The 17,760-nt window shown below is 40.6% G+C and overlaps 1 long non-coding RNA gene across 1 annotated transcript in view; it reads left to right on the forward strand.

Moving 5' to 3' along the window:
- The window catches only part of LOC128838906 (uncharacterized), a 144,682-nt gene that overhangs the window by 96,561 nt on the left and 30,361 nt on the right, over positions 1-17,760 (forward strand). Inside the window, exon 4 of the long non-coding RNA XR_008445320.1 lies at positions 14,791-14,897. This is a non-coding gene — a long non-coding RNA (uncharacterized LOC128838906). The remainder of the gene's footprint in view (positions 1-14,790; positions 14,898-17,760) is intronic.

The following is a 17,760-nucleotide window of genomic DNA, read 5'->3' on the forward strand; positions in this document are numbered from 1 at the left end:
AATGTGACTAGAAAAGGAAGAGGTGAAGTCCTTGGAGCTAAATTAGATGCAAAACAAATAAAATATTAATGAAGAAAATGTGATAATAAATGCTTGAAAATAGGGAGACTAGCCAGTAAATTAAAATAGTGTTGAAACCTATCACCTCTGGAGAACTGGGTTCAAAGCCTACCTCAGGTGGCAAGTACTAACCTAAGGAAAGTTGGTGAATGAAATACTGTCACAAATCCTTTCCCCTCTGGAAATACCATTTATGAGAGGACCTATAAGGAGGTTAACTGAGAGGAGCTCCTCACAGATTTGAGTCATAAATGAAAATAATTCTGATGATCACATTTTGGTCACTATTTGTCTCCCTCCTAAAACTGCTTTACACTTTGGTACATTTTAACATGATTGGTTGTTTCTGCTCAAGACAGACCAGGGACTATGGGTTTATTCCAAACCCTATTGACATCATTTGAAGGACTTCCATTGACTTCAAAGGGCATTGGATAAGGCCCTTACAAGTATGATGGAAGATAGAATTAGGGTACCTTGCCAGAGCTAAATGAAGAAGATAGCTTACTACTGTACCAGTCTACACTTTGCTTGACTCCAACCAGTGTTGTTAGTTCCTCACTGTGATGAGCACAACATTTAGCTGCAAATGTAAAGAAAAAAGTAAAAAGCGGGAGGTGGTGAATAATCCAATCCTTGATAAAGTAAAAAGTTGATCAAAAAATTATACACACACCAACTGAATTTACATTATTTTATACTTTGTTACATTATTGCAATATTTTTAACCTTTTACAGATGCTACATGATATGTATTCTTTCACCAATTAAAACAAAATGTCATTTTATGTACATATCTGGGGAGACCTGTTGGGAACCTAAGATTTCCTATATACACACAATTACAGTACACATGATTCCTCTAACAATGAATATTTGGAACAAAGACCTATTAGACTGGAAGGAGGCAGGTAGTGCATGATGACAAAACAAAATAGTTTTGGACAGGAAGTCAATTGACCAATTGAGATTTTTGAATCAGTGCAGGGGATTTAGCTACACAACTTCCATTAATTAACAGTAAATCCCCTGCATTGCTTTGCAAATCTCAACTGGTGAATCGAATTGATAATGAAAATGGGATTTAGTTAGCTGTTACGTAAATACCAAAATTGGAAATTAGGCCAGGCCACTAGGGCTGTGAAAAGTGTCATAGCATGTTGAATTATTGCAAGTGGTTAGGGTCTTGGTTTTATAGCTCATCTAAAAATCCAGCAGCTTGGTTACCACCCAAACCATGTGTCAGTATTGACACAAAGGGAAGTATGCTCCTTACTGAATTTTCAGCACTGTTTCTTTCAGTATACGGTGTGTGGAGGTCTGTCCAGGATTGCGTTTGCAATACCACTGAGATGGTACATCCTGCCTACATGCATAAAGTGCATTTTATGGACAAACCCACTGCAATATGACAAATAGAAGATAGGAGATTAATTCTTACTTTTTTATATAGAAATAGATATATCATAGCAAACAATTTGAAGAGGACACAAAGCCACATCTTTTTATTGTATATACTGAAATATTTCTAAGATGCCAACATTTAGGAAAACTATATCTGTTTAGCTCTGAAGACAATATCATTCTGAATTGATGTAAATGTTGAAATACAGACAAATAAAGATACAGGTTTTTTTTAATCTGATGTTTAGTGATACTCCATATTTACAGCTTAAAAGATCTTGCATTGATCAAAGACAACCTGCAAAGTTAACTATCAGATATAAATTTTATATCTCAAGCAATTATGCAGTAAAATAAAAATGATGAAACCCAGGTGTGTTATTTGTAGCATGAAATATAGAAGGTCTTCTTTAGGTGAAGCTATATAAACAGGAATCAATCTTGCCAAAAAACAATGGTTTTGGAAGAACACGTATGGGTATCTTCATTACTAATCTCTAACAGAAAGAATAAATAGCACTGCTTAAGCCTAAATGAGATTGTACGTGTTTTTGTTGTGTTTTATAAGAATAACATTTTAAAGCAATTCATTTGGACAGCTCTCATTTTAATGAATAATTCATGTAGCTAAGTATGACTAACAAGCTAGAACTTGGCCTGAAAAAATCTGGAAATGTTTTGTAAAAACCTAAATACATTTCAGGGGATATGTTTTGTGTATCTGTCCCACCTTTACTGGTTCTGCTGTCTTCAAAGTATTTGAAGTGAAAAATACAGTCAGACATACATGTGCATCTGGTTCTGAATCTGCAGAGACATTATGTGACGGAAAAGTCTTGAGCAGAACTTAAACTTTTCTTATGGGTAGAAAGATTTTGTGGCAGATACATATCTAATTACTCTAGCAGGACAAAATAAGGGACAAAGGCACAAAATAGGGAACACAAGAAGAATAACAGTGCTTGGATCTTTGAATCATGTGGGATTAATTTGTTTATCATGAATAATAATAAATGAATACCTTGTTCATGACTTGTCATACATAATATAAATATTTTACAATTTTAGAAGTGGGCTAAACAACACCTTTTTATGGGGGAAAAGGAAAATTTGGGGCTGTTGTAATGCCCAGCCTACAGCCTGAAGATACCTGTAAAAGGCATGTAAAAGCAATGGTTTATAAAAATGAACTGTATATCTTTATACATTTTCTGCTAGCACACTGGAGAAGTATATAACATTTAGCTGTAGCCCTGAAAGTACACACTGTAATCCGAGCTCCAAAGAAGTCCATGGCAAAACTTCCATCGGTGCCAGGATTTCACTTAAGGGATTTTCTATTTTGTTGCAGCACATAAAATAGATTATAATCTAGAAGTTTGTAATGGCACATAGAATTCAAGGATTTTCATGGGTACAACGCAAGGCACAATTTGTCCTTTTGGTTTTAAATATGACTTGTTTTTTAACCTAGTCTTCCCAGAGAATTTACAATTTAGAGAGGATTAAGAAATACTGGTCCTAGGTCATGTAGAATGGTTGTGCAACAAGCCGACATTTATTGTATTGCAATCACTCAATTTAAATCCTTGATTTGAGTGAGCTTTTCCTTCATTATCCACACTAAGGAGATGCTGATACAGCTTTGTGAGGAGACATTTTCTTTTGGGCTTTATTGTAAACCCTTTATTTTGTTACGCACACACATGGAAGTCTCACAGGAAAATAGGTCCTGTCAAACTAACATGATATCTTTTTTTTTAATGAGATTATAGGTTTCATTGATAAAGGTAAGAGCGTTGATGTAATATACGTAGATTTTTCTAAGGCATTTGACTTGTTACTGCATGAAATTTTGATTAAAAAGCTAGAATTATATAAAATTACATGGCACACATTAAATGGATTAAAAAGTGGCTACCTGATAGTTCTCAAAATGTAACTGTAAACTGGGAATTGTCTTTAAGTGGGTTTGTTTCCACTGGTGTCCCACAGGAAGGGGTTCTTGGTCTCAGGCTATTTAAAATGTTTATCAATGACCTGGAAGAAAACATAAAATCATCACTGATAAAGTTTGTATATTATATAAATAATGAAGCGAAATCTGGATTGCTTGGTAAACTGGATGCTAACAAACAATATGTGTTTTTAATATGGCTAAATGTAAATGTATACCTCTAGGAACAAAGAATGTAGGTCATACTTACTTGACGGGGGACTCTATTTTGAGAAGTAGTGACTCTGAAAAATATTTGGGGGTCATGGTGGATAATCAGCTAACTGTGCACTCCCAGTGTGATGCTGTGGCCAACAGAGCTAATACAATCCTGGGTTGCCTACACAGGGGAATCTAGAATAGGAGTAAAGAGGTTATTTTATCACTGTATTTGACACTGGTGTGGCTGCTGTTGTAATACTGTGTCCAGTTCTGGTGCCCACAATTCAGAAAGGATGTTGATAAATTGGACAGGGTTCAGAGAAGAGCCATGACAATGATTAAAAGATAAGAACACATGCCTTACAGTGCTAGATTCAAGGAGCACAATCTATTTAGCTTAGTAAAGAGAAGGTTAAGAGTATATCACTACCTAAATCAGATGGTCAGTCATCTGTTGAAGGTCGCCAAAGCTTCTTTTGTCAGAGTTGTCAAATGACAGGTACATGAGTGGCAGTGTTTCCTAAGGAGTAATTCAGCTGACAGTATGATGGAGCCATGCATTAGTCTGGAAATGGATAAAGTGCTGAATGATTTTAAAATGGTACAGCTCCCGGATCGGATAGACTTGCACCTGAATTCATGAACCAACTGGGTCCTCGTGCTCGGGAATGGCTTGTTTGGTTTTTCAGCAGAGTTCTGTGGGAATCCAGACTGCCTAGAATCTGGTGCCAAGTGAACGTCATTGCCTTGCTGAAATCTGGGAAAAATCCAAACTTACCTTCAAGCTACAGACCAATTTCTCTTCTAAGCATCTGCTTTAAGGAGCTTGAACGTCTGATTTCACAAAGAAATTCATCATCGTTGGAAGGCATACTGGCACCAGAGCATGTAGTACATGTGATCAAGTGCTGGCACTTTCAAAAATGGATTCCAAGATAAGCTGAAAATTGGTTCAGTTGTTTGTGACCTGACCTGTGGCATACAATATGGTTTGGGATACGGGCCTTTTGGTGAAATTGTCTAGAACTATGCTAAGTTGGTTTGTATGTGCAATGGCTCTGTTTTGGGGAAATTGCCATTTCTGTGTGCATATTGCTGACAGAACAAGTGTTTGGAGTCACCAGAGAGAACAGCAGCCTGCAAGGATCAGTATTATCTCCAATGTTGTTCAATTTATATTTGAATGATATACCATATATCGGATCTCTCAAGTTTGTTTATGTAGATGATGTATGCCCTGGCACTCAGTCACACTCTTTTGACATACTTGAGAGTGTTTTGAATGCAGCTATAGCTGATTATTGTCGTCGGTGGTGCCTGATACCAAATGGAAATAAGACTGTGTCAAGTGTCTTCCACTGACATCATGCACAAGCGGGCAGAGAGTTGAATATAGTTCTCAATGGTCAGCGAGTAAAGCATGATTCAGACCGATCTATTTAGGTGTCACGTTGGATAGAACGTTCATGTATTGTGACCATCTTACAAAGACAGCGACTAAGATTAAAACATGCAACAACCTTCTTGGAAAACTGGCCGGAATGACATGGGGTGCTAATGCCCAAATGTTATGCACTTCAGCCTTGGCACTTCGTTACTCAGTAGCGGAGTACTGTGGTTCAGTATGGACTTGTTCATCTCACACAAGGATGCATAGGCGCCGATTCTGTGAGTGCTCCGGGGCTGGAGCACCCATGGAGAAAAATTAGGAGGTGCTCCGCACCCACCGGCAGCCAAGCTCCCCCCTCCTCACCTCCTTATCCCTCCCCAGCGCGCCGCGTCCCCACTCCTCCACCTCCCTCCCAGCGCTTCCCGCCACCCCTGCTTAACAGCTGTTTGGCGGTGCTTAGGACTTTCTGGGAGGGTGGGAGAGGCGCGGGGACATGGCATGTCAGGCGAGGAGGTGGAGAAGAGGTGGGGACTTGGGGGGAAGGGGTGGAATGGAGGTGGGACGAGGGTGGTGCAGGGGTGGGAAGAGGCGGGACAGGGGCTGGGGGGGGGGTGTTGAGCACCCACTGGGCAAATGGGAAGTTGGCACCTATGCAAGGATGATTGATTTACAACTTAATTCCACCATGCGTATTATTTCATGCATACTTAAATCTACTCCTCTACCATGATTACCAGGTCTCTGCAATGTTCACAGAGAGAAAAGTGTAGCAAAGCTCATGACGAACTTGTGTGATATGCCATATCTACCATTAATTAAAGACTTGTTTAATACACCATATGGTCATCTGCCCTCACAGCACCCATTGTGGATAAGTTTACCAGGTGAGGATTTACAGTAGAGGATGCATGGCGAGCTTCATGATTCACAGAAAAAGTGACAAATAATTATCTTATCTTGTACCCCATTCAGCATCAGCTTGGTTTTGATTTACCGCAAAGGCAATGGAGCCTTCTCAACCAGTGTCGTACTGAACCTGGAATTTGTGCTGCAGTAGAATTTCGGTGGCATTTTAGAGACAGTCACTATGTCAGTGTGGGCAATCACAAACTATGGCACACATTATTGAGGACTGAAAAATGACTCAACTTTATGGAGGTCTTCGTGCCTTGAACATTGTTGATGAGAATGCTGTTAGCTTGGTTTGACCAGATTGCATATGCCAAATAAATAATGGGGAATAAATATTTAATAATGGGCTATTCAATGTTGGAGAGAAAGGTATAACATGATTCAGTGGTTGGAAGTTGAAGTTAGACAAACTCAGACTAGAAATAAGATGTACATTTTTTACAGTGAGAATAATTAACCATTGGAACAATTTAGCAACAGTTGTAGTGAATTCTCCATCACTGACAATTTTAAAATCAAGATAGGACATTTTTCTAAAAGATATGTTCTAGGAATTATTTTGAGGAATTTCTATGGCCTGTGTTATGTAGTAGATCAGATTAGGTGCCCCTAATGGTCCCATCCGCCCTTAAAGACTATGAATGTATGTGAACATAACATTGAAATTTTGTGAATGAGGTTGGTGAGAGGAAAACTTAATATTGCCTATGACGTTTATTATATGACTATTTATAATTATGTAACAGAGTTGGGAAGAGTAGTGGCTGTCACTCATTGCCCCGTGATAGTGGTTGTAGCGGAGGTCAAAGCCAGATGTAGGGTCAGGACTGGGCTGAGGGTAGCTCTGGAACCAAGATCTGGGGGCAGGCCAGAGTTAAAACCAAGGCCAGAGTTTGTAGACAAGTCAAAGTCAGTACTGTAGCCGGAGTCCAGGTGCAAGCTGGAGGTAAAAGCTGGGTGGTCAGAGTCCAGGGACAAGCCAAATCAGTGCCATAGTCAGAGACAAGATACAGGCCAAAGGTTGAAGCTGGGTCGTCAGAGTCCGAGGGGGTCAGGAGACAGAGGCAAAGCTCTCATAACTTTGTGGGGCCACGGATGGCGTGTGCATAGATCAGGAGCTGTGGGGAAAAGTGCAGCCATAACTTAATGAGAAGGATTTGGAGGAGCTGGAAGAGGAGCTGGAAGAGGGGCTGCAACCTGACACATTTGATGTAGATGTTCACCAGGGTCTCCCTCTCGCTGCAAAAGGGGCAGGTATGGGGTAGGTGGTAAACCATGCCAGGTAACTGTTGGAGATGCAGCTGAGCAAGCAGCCCTGGTTTGGCTTCAGGTTTTCTTCACAGTTGGCCTTATATCCCTTATGGAACACTGGCTTTAGGCTGGTGTTACTGCACTATTTTCAACAGAGTTTCTCCTGAATTACACCATTGCAAAATGAGGATCAGGCTCTATGTGCCTTCATGTGAATGATACAGTAGAACCTCAGAGTTACGGACACCTTGGGAATGGAGGTTGCATAACTTTGAACAAGACAGTATGGTCTTCAGCCATGGGGGGCCTGGAGCTGCAGGGTAGGGAAGCAGTCACAGCTCTGGATGGGGTGGGGGAGAGGACTTCTGACCCTCGGGGCTCAGGGATTTAGACTTGGGGGGAGTGCTGAGACTCAGGGCTTTAGACTTGGGGGGAGTGCTGAGACTCGGGGCTTTAGCTCTGCAGTTCCTCTCCTGGTTTCAGCCTCATGGGGAGCACTGAAGCTTGGGGCTTTAGCTATGGAGGGGGGGTGGGGAGCAGTGGGGTTGAAACTGGTGTGCCCCTTGTAGATAAAGACCCAAGCCCTGGCACCCCTGGGGGGCTGATGTTGGGAATGGAGCCACAGGGCTGAAGCGCCAAGCCCCAGTGCCCCATGCGGGGCTGAAGGTGCGGATGGAGCCACGGGGCTGAAGCCCCAAGCCCCAGTGCACACGCCAGGTCTAAAGCCCTGAGCCCTGGTGCTCCCACAGGGCAGAAGCCCTGAGCCCTGAAGGCCCTCCCCCCAGGTCTAAAGCCCTGAGCCTTGGCGCTCTTGAGGGTCAGAAGCCCTGAGCCCCCTCCCTACCCCACCCTGTGGCTGCACCTCCAACCCCCTGTGGCTGAAGCCCTGAGCCCCAGGGCTAAAGCCTTGAGGCAGTACAGTATTTGCTGTTGCTCTTTTTTGGTCTCCACTGCTGCCTGATTGATTACTTCCAGTTCCATATGGTGTGCAGTTCATCGGTAAATCCGTAACTCTGGTGTTTGTATCTTTGATGTTCTACTGTATTTTATTTTTTCACAGAGATTTATTCTGCAGTCTTGAAGACTGAGTGCAGTCAAATGAACATTAGCAGTCGAGTGTTTACTAAAATATTAATGTACATGGTTTGTGTTATTTCTTATTTTTATAAAAAGGAAACAAATTGATAAATGATACATTATAGCATGCTGATGTTTTGTGCAACTGTGCAAAATCAGTTCTGGAACTGAAGAAGTAAACTCAGTGAAAAATCTGCAACTCCAAGTAAAACAAAATATGTGTCAGTAAGACCAGCTCTTAACTAAAATCTAAATTTAATTTTGAAATTGAGAGAAAACTAGCCACCACATTCTTAATAAAATCCAGGTAAATTCAGCAAAAATATCTTAAAGAAACAGGCTTTCAGAAATCTTTAGTTAAATATAAAAGTCTTCCTCCAAGGAATCTATTGCAAACTGAATTCTTGTTATAATTAATGAGACATGTAGCTAATTAACTGTCGCCTAGAATCCTTTTGTTTCTGTATCTGTTGTGTCAGAGGTCATATAAAAATGTGCATTACTGATTAAAAATTCTATTCTGAGCACAGTCTGCATTTTGATTCTAAGGAGTTGTACTGAGATAGTCTAGTCTGGTGTCTGTGGTACACTTCTTTATCAGATGTAACCGAAAATGGTTGATAGTGATCTCTAACTAAATATCACTGAAACTAAAATAAAAATAATAGGCATATTTAACTAACCTCCTGAGCTTTTACATTGTGAGTTATCATTTGTAAGTAGGGTGATTTAAAGGATACTGTGACTGAATGTGTAACTTTCACATAAGGCCCCATGTTACTGTCAAAAGTATGCATCATGTGTCTGGTTAATATACTATTTTACCCTGAAGTGAAAATGGAAGAAGTAAGCAAGCTCATAAAATCCTCTGTTCAGGGCTGCATTAGTATTTGACAGGTTAGTTTAGTGAAGGAGTAGTGAACTACAAGGCATTCTGAAGAGCTGAGTGGACCCATTAAATATGTCATTCCCAATTTCTTTAATACTCTTGATTTTTAAATTGTATTCCTTAATCCCTGATTACCATTTTCCATAATCTTTAACCACTAAACCTCCAGGTTTCCCTTATTTGCTTTTTCCTGCTGCTAACTCTCTTGTCTCAAAAGGATCTCTGTTTTTTCTCTCCTAACTTTTTGGTTGGTTCCAGTAGTTTCTATTACCTATCTATTACCCTCTCCTCCATTTTTCTAGGCCATATTGTTCAACAGCATAGCAGAATGCAGAGCTCCTCCTTGCTTTTAATACTAAAGAACTAAATACTGAATTGTAAGTATTTGACAGTAAGAACATTGATCCAGGATGTGCCCATCACCTACATGAATGTCTGAGGCAGGGAGAAGACACATGGGCTGAAAATCCTAGTTCTGTTGAAGTTAACGGGAATTTTGTCATTTTCTTAAATAGGGACAGGATTTCCATCTAAGCATGTCTACTTCTCCTTTCCCCCATTCATCAGCTAAGAACATGGACTACATAGGGCAAGCGCTGCTGCTGGGATATTTTTCCAATGATGGTAGAACATCTATTCTCTTTATTGGTTCTCTAGAGCTCTGTGGGGTACTGTGATGGCTTCAGGCCTGGAGTTCCGGCTGGGGCAGTGCAGTTCTGTGCCCCCTACCATTTCCCTTTATCCCTGCCCCAACTATGGTGGCTCTGTCAAAACTGAGCCCTGAATGAGGCAGTCCACCATATTATTAGTATTACTAATTTATTATTTATGGTAGTGCACAGTGCACATAATCAGGACTGAGACCCCATTGTGCTAGGTGCTGTATCAAACACATGAGGAAACAGGGTGAAATTCTGGCTCCATTGAAGTCAATGGGAGTTTAGCCACTGACTTTAATGGGTTCGGGATTTCACCTCCAGTCTCTTTGCTAAAGAGCTAAAACTAAGTAGATTTCCAAACACCCTCATCTCTTTTGTGTGTCAATTTTATTAACAACTCCAACATCAGCTTGTAAAATGTCCCCATCCTAGATCTCTGAATTTGGGGACATAGAAAAACCTACCTGCTCAGCATTTTCTCCCCACTTTTCTTTTTAACTTATCATGATTATTATTTATATTGTTTTTAAATGGCTGACAATCTACTTGGACTGTAGAGACTCAAAAGAATGCTCAAGCATAATTCTATCTAAATAAGGCTCTTTTTTAAAAGTTCTTCGAGCTTGTGAACCTAGAGAGCTTAACTGAAGTAAATGAAGGAATTTGTAGGGGGAAGAATGAAACAGGTTTCCAGATCCAAAAGACACATACTCTCTCTCTCTCATCTGACCCCACTTCCTTCCACTGACTATATTATATGTAACAACCACATCTGTAAATATAAATATCTAAACTGGCAGCTTTCAGGTTTAGTTTTCATCGTAAGCGTAATTGGTGAATAGCAGTAAATATACAAGTTTTGTCAGTCCAGCCTAGAGGGTCTTCTTCTTGCTGTAGATGTAATTTGGGTAGAGAATATATAATCAGAGGAAGGCATATTTCAGTAGATTATATATCTGAAAGACATAACATTTCATATTTTCAACTGACGTCACATTCAGCCAAGAAAATTCATTACCTGAACAACATTCTTCCTTTCAATGTCTGGTGGACACTCCAGGCTTTGTTTTCATATTTACATAGATGATCCTGAGATGTGATGTCTGTTTGTAAATCTCAATAGTTCCTTACAACACAAACAAATACAACAACAACTCCCCTCCCCCCCCCCGCCCAATATTCTGCAGAAATTGCCCAAAGCACTATGGGACAAGTGCTGAAGATTTTATTCAGTTGTGCCTCAGGATTTTTCCCCATAGTATCACTGTTATGAATGGCAACACTTTTGATTATAGCTGTAGAACATTTTTTATTTAAATAAAAGAATATAAAATAAAATGAAGAAAAAAAATCGACAGATATTTCTTGTGTATGTGGGATTATTTGAATGTTAGATTTTTTAATTACAATTCTATTTGAGTGGACCTCTATAAGCTGTTTTATTTCTGGTGAGAAATAATACAGTAACTCCTCACTTAAAGTCGTCCCGGTTAACATTGTTTCGTTATTAGGTTGCTGATCTATTAGAGAACATACTCGTTTAAAGTCGTGCAACATTCCGTTATAAGGTTGTTTGGCTCACCCCACTCCATCTGCCTGCCTGGCGCTCCTGCCGAGGAGTGTGGTTGGGGCACGGGGGCTTGCCCCATTCCGCCTGCCTGGAAGCAGGGTCAGGGAGTGGGTATAGTTTGACTTCTATATTTGGGGGGAGGAGGCAGCTCCAGTCAGGCCAATGGGGCCACAGCAGCAAATTCTGTGCCTGCCTGAGGCTTGCAGTTTGGGAGACCAATGCCCCCAATCCCTCAAACTACACCCATGCTTCTAACTTCTTCATTTGTCTTAAAATCATTTCACCCTACACCTGACATCTTTCAAAAACCTCTCATCTCTACTGTCTCCAGGCTTCTGATGTCTGTTTCATTTAATACTGCTGCTACCTGACCATTGAGTAATACTGTTAGTACACTAGTTTGATAAATTTTCACTTTGTTACCAAACATAATGTTTTTATCAGTCCATAACTTTGTCAATTTCTGTGCAGCACTTATAGGTAAGGCACATCTTCCTTGATGGAACTGGTGGCACTGATCAAGTTTCTTAGGTACACATAAGATTCACTTGTAATATGACTTCATTGCTGCTGCATTTCAACACTTATCTATTGTACCTTTTCCAAGATGTAACCACTTGATTCTCTTGGCATTTATTATAAGTCCAAGTCAACTATACCAATTTTCCAAGGTAGTGAAGAGTATCATCATTAATTCAAACATGTCTGCCAGTTGTACAGTGTCATCTGCATAAACTAAAGCGCTTAAGTCTAGCTCATCCAATGTCACACACTCCAACTCATCTATCATTCTTAATGTCCAGTTTAAGAGCATGATGGAAAGTGGCAGTGATTCCATGCCCCCATATCTTACGCCAAACTTTGACTTGAACAAGTTGCTTAATTCTCCAACAATTCTTATGGCACTTCAGGAGTCTTCATAATAGATCTTGTAATTGCAATGGTCTTCTCTGGAACACCCAGTGATTTTGAATTTTCCATAATACTTCTCTCCAAACAGAATCAAATGTCTTCATGAAGTTGATGAAAACATTTTAAATCCCCATTCTTGCTTTTTTCCCCATCAACTGTCCGTGTGTGAATATCTGATCAATGCAACTTTGAACTGGTCTGAAGTCACACTGTTCCTCCCCTACTATTTCCTCTAAAATTGGCCTTCATCTGTTGACAATTACTTTCATCATGATTTTTCCTGGTACTGACAAGCTTATGTCTCTATAATTATTCAATTCAGCAGGATCTACTTTCTTCAAGATTGGTACAGCTGTTGTTTTTAGATAGTCATCTGATACCTTCTTTTGCTCCCATACTGTCTTGTATATTTTTTCTAATGCTTTAATAATACTCAATCCTGCAGCTTTTAGCAGCTCAGTTGTTATATCATCTTTTCCTGCAGTATTCCCATTTTTAACTGCTTCACTGCTCTTTCTATTTCTTTTTCTAATGATGGTTCAGTGCTGATATCCATTGTACCTTGCAAGTTGCCCTGTACATCTAGCATATCCAAAATGCTGCATGTGGATGAACTACAGGGCTCAGCACTTTGTCAAAATGCTTCTTCTATATTTACAGCACCTCTTCGGCATTTGTTGTCAATTCACCGGTAGCATTTTTTACTTCTTGCATTGTTGGCCCGATTGTGTTTCTATATGTCTTAACCTTATGATACATTGTTTTCATATCTTATTTTCTTGATGTCTACTCTAGTAGTTGAACCTCTTCTTTCCAAAACGTTTGCTTGTCCAATCTTTGTGATTTCTTCACCACTTACACAATGCTTTTACTTCTTCCATTTTCCCAGTCGTCTTGGCTTGTTTGCATTTTTCCTGTAATATTCTTGTTTTGTTGCTTGTCCAGCTTTACCTTGTTTGTTTACACTTTCCAATAATTGCTTCACCTTCCTTGAATATTTCCCATCTGGTCTGTAGTGAGATTCCTTCCTCATCACAAATTAATGTCCTGAAACTCTCTCCAAGCATCATTTTGTATGCCTCCCTCAAAAAGCTCTCCATTAACTTATCAAGATCACATTTGGTTCTAGTTGCATCCATCTTTTTCTTGAACTGTAAATTAATTTTAGGCCTGGTCTACACTAGGAAATAAGGTGAGTATAACTACATCACTCAGGGGTATGAAACATCTACACCTCTGAGCAACATTTAAATTGACCTAATACCCAGTGTAGACAGTGCCAGGTCAATGGGAGAAATCTATTGTTGACATAGCTATTGCCTCTCGGGGAGGTGGAGTACCTACTCTGATGGGAGAAGCTCTCCTGTCAGCATAGGTAGCATCTTCACTGAAATACTACAGCAGTGTCACTGCATTTTAAGTGTAAACAAGTCCTTAATTTTTCCTGTTAGTCGTTCATGATCACAGCCACACTTGGCACTTCTATACATTATCACATCCAACAGTGACTATCTATGCCTTTTACTGGTAATGAAGTGGTCATTCTGGTTTTTGGTTTGACCATTTGGTGAATTCCATATAATTTGCATGTCTTTGTCAAGGACCCAAGTACCACCATAATCAGATTGTGCATCTCACAGCAAGTTGCTGTCCCAATGCCATGTGGTCCAACCCTATTCATTTGCTTCCTGTGTCTGCCACCAACCTTTGTATTCATATCTCCCGTTATTAGAATCATATGATAGGGAATCTAATCGACAAATCTACCCAGCTGTTGATAAAAATCCCTCCATCTCTTCCTCTTCTGCTGCTTGTGTTTGAGTATATCAGCAGGTCACACTCATACATTACAGGCAGTAGTATACCTTGCCGTGAGAATCTGCTCAAGCACTGGTTTCCAGCTGTTCACTGAAGTAACTGTTTTCTTGCCTACTAATGTGCTTATCCAAAAATCCCCAAATACCCCCTCTACTTTTTTCAGGGGCCCAAAGCCCCTTATCTCGCTGCTAAAACTTCCATCTTCCTGCTAACCAATTACTACTTCTATAATTCAGTTAAGTATCTTTAATACAAAAACCTGTGACATTAAAAATGGTGGGAAAGCATGAAATAAATTGTATTTAATAATGATAATAAATACCACAGGGGAAACTGTACTGATTGTATTATTCATTTTCTTATTAAATGTAACAAATTCCTCCATCTGTGAATGTATCTGAAGCTCCAGTATTATTTCTAGTGTGCTGCATAAACCAGGAGCACTAGCTGGAGGGCTGAAGTCTAGCTAGCACCAGAACATTGAGAATAGATAAACATCAATTAGCCAACATTCTTAGATCCTCTATCTCTACCCAAGTTAAAAGCCATACTAGAAAGAAAGAGAGGAAGCTGCCAGTGCAGGATGAATCCAGAAAAAGGCAAAGTTATTTAGAGCTGGTTAGTGCACATCTTTACAGACAATCTGCCAGGAAACACAGGTGTACACAGAACCTTTTTTTTTTTTTCCAGTGGCCAAGGTTGAGAAGCACCAACATTGAATCCAGTCACGGGAGAACTGCAGTGTCCAGCAATCGCTAGATACTACAAGCCATCTGTTGGCCAGGAAGTCACTACAGGTTTGAATAAATCCAGATTTTTAATCCATTTAAACTGATAGATGTTTAAAATTATGTGGGCATTATTTATGTTTAATCTAGAGATATGTTGAAAAAAATTTCAATACAGCTTGGTAAAGAATTCCTTAGTGTCCATTATGTGGGGCATATAAGAGAGTTAAATATTGTCAGGTTTAGATGAAAGTTGGCCCAGTTTGATGGGTCACCTTTTTTGATCCTTATACTCTTATTTTCTTTTATTCTGTATTTGATAAATTCATATATTAAATCTTATATCGCCTAGGCTAGATTTAGGTCACAGAAGTGCCAGGAATAAAGTGCTTTTAAATCCTGTGAGTTTCATCTCTTTAGAGAGAATTTTGGTTGGGGTCAGTGTTCAGGCTGAACAGTTCACCAGTCAGTAATTGCACTCATTATTATAGCAGCCAGCTTTATACCGGAGTTTGATTAATAACAATATGCACCTCAGTAACACTTTCCATTAAGTGGCACTAATTACACTGTAACTGCTGTTCAACAACCAAGAAAATGTATCTACGATGTCATTTTATGTAGCCAGATTTGCTTAAAAGGTAACTTCAGTGCTGTCTTGGAGCAAAGTAACTAGTAGGGCTTTGAGCTACTTATTGTTATTTTAAAATATGCCCACTTCTGTTTCCACATTGATTGAAGAGGCAGAAGCTCTGATGTTAAAATGGAAATGGTCTAATTTTAAAATATTAAGTGATGAAGTAGGTTTCTGAGGATGGGTGAGAAAGAACAAAAACAATCATTGCCAATGTTGTCAAAGCCTCCTGCATCTGCAGCTAAATCAGGATGTGGATACTCAGGAATATGCATGCCATGTTTCTTAGGATAGTGCCACATATGTGGCAGTAGGCATCTACCTGGGCATCCACATCCCGATTTAGTTTCAAATGCAGGAGGTTTTGACAATGTTGGCCCTTATGATTACTTTTGTTCTCTCTCATCCATCCTCAGAAACCTACTTCATCACATATATATTTGGCACTATCTTATCTGAACATCTGGCCTGACTATTGTGTGATCAAAACATGAGCAAGGATTTTGCTAAGGTGCCCCAAACTGGATGTAAGATGATGAGTCACTCCTGTGCTAGGCTCCACCACTCCACAAGCCAGGAACTCGCCTGGTGACTCTCAGGGCAGGTACATAAGCCTAACAAGAGGAACAGCAGCTCAGTCTGCTCAATGTCACTCCAGGGCTTGGAACTCTCTCCTGTCTGTTAGTGACAACACACTCCCCAAGCCTTTGCCTGCTCCAGCCTTGCTCCTGCTCCAGCCCTATTCCTAGTCTGGTCTCACTCCAAACCTGCTCTGGACTCCTGAATCTGCCTCTGACCCCTGGCTTTGACCACCAGGCCCATCCCATCATAGTTTCTGACACTTGATTTCTCAAAAAGGCTGTCCTCTGATGCCTATCTAACCTCAGTGCCTTAGTACGCCTCATCTTACATCCTTATTTGAGCCTTTTGTGTTCAAGGGAAAGAGATCCAAGAGTTTTGGTTGCCAGAGGTAAACAAAGTCTCCTCTAGCATTGTAAAACTAAAATGGTACAAAACTTGGACTGTGCTTGTAGATCTCCTGTGCTGTCACTCAGTCGTTCTTTTCAGTTGAACCTCTTTTGGTTTTTCATTATGGAGACACACACCCAAGAACAGTTACATGCCAGACCTACCAGTGACTGCAAGATACTGAGCCCTCTAGGATCAGGATAAAGTTTCTTTTTACTATCTTGCTTGCTTACTGATTGCTGAAGCAGGTAAGTATTATTGTTTCTGTTTCACAGATGGTGAAAAGGAAGAAGTGATTTGGTAAGTAGTTTGTGGCTCCTAGTCATAAAAGGGATCAGTGTCAGGATACTTAGTTCCACTCTACTTCCTGCGGAACTAAATTCTGAAATCTAGTGAATATATAGTTATATCTGATATCTGTCTACACACACATGCATATCAAATATATTATCCTTTTTGCCTCTCATCTACAAAGTCTCACTCCAGATGTAAGACCTTTGTTCTCTCAGGAAACAGAAATAATTTATGAAAAGTCAAAAAACTAAAACCCATCCTCCAACAAATCAATTTATCAACCCCAACTAAATAAGCACAAGCTGCTAACCAGTTCTTTCCAAGATAACTGCTCATCTCTTCATCCCAATTAAACTTTCGGCATAGAACCAGACCATAGCACTTAGTGATATTGCAAGCTGTGGCCTGTGAAACACCCAGAAAAGTAATGTGATCAATTCAGTCCATGAAAACTCAAGAGACAAGGCAATCCAGACAGAAGGCCATAATGCCTAAAGGGCAGTGAGCTCAGGGCAGGTACCAACGTTATCCGGGCTCAGACCCTCAGAGCTGAGCAACGGTCAGCAAAGTATATAAGCTCAGGCCCTAGGCCAGGGCTGAGCAACAGTAACACAGTATATAGAGTGTTTAAGCCCAGGCCCTAGGTCAGGGCGGGGCAGCAAACGGTGAGGCAGAGGTCAGGCCCTCAGGCAGGGCTGAGCAACAGTAATAGGCCTATGCCTCAACAGTCCTGGGGAGAGGGAGACTGCCACCCATGGATTGAGTGGCAGGGGGGACACAGGTCCTCCCACTCCACTGCATCCCAGCAGAAGACCCGCTGCTGTCAGTGGGGATCCTGGCCGCAACACACTGACATCGGCTCTGGCAGTGCTGCAGCCAGACTGGGGTCGGCTGCCCCTGGGCTACTTCCAGACTCCCCCTCTGGGCCTACCTGGATGCTGGCGTCGGCCTTGGGGGGATCCTGGACCATGGGTTCATCTGGCCAGGGATCGTTTGGCAATCTGGGAGCTCCTCTGGATAGGAGGCACAGGGCAG

The sequence above is a fragment of the Malaclemys terrapin genome, chromosome 6 (genome assembly GCF_027887155.1).
Source record: "Malaclemys terrapin pileata isolate rMalTer1 chromosome 6, rMalTer1.hap1, whole genome shotgun sequence".
Classification (NCBI taxonomy): Eukaryota; Metazoa; Chordata; order Testudines; family Emydidae; genus Malaclemys; species Malaclemys terrapin.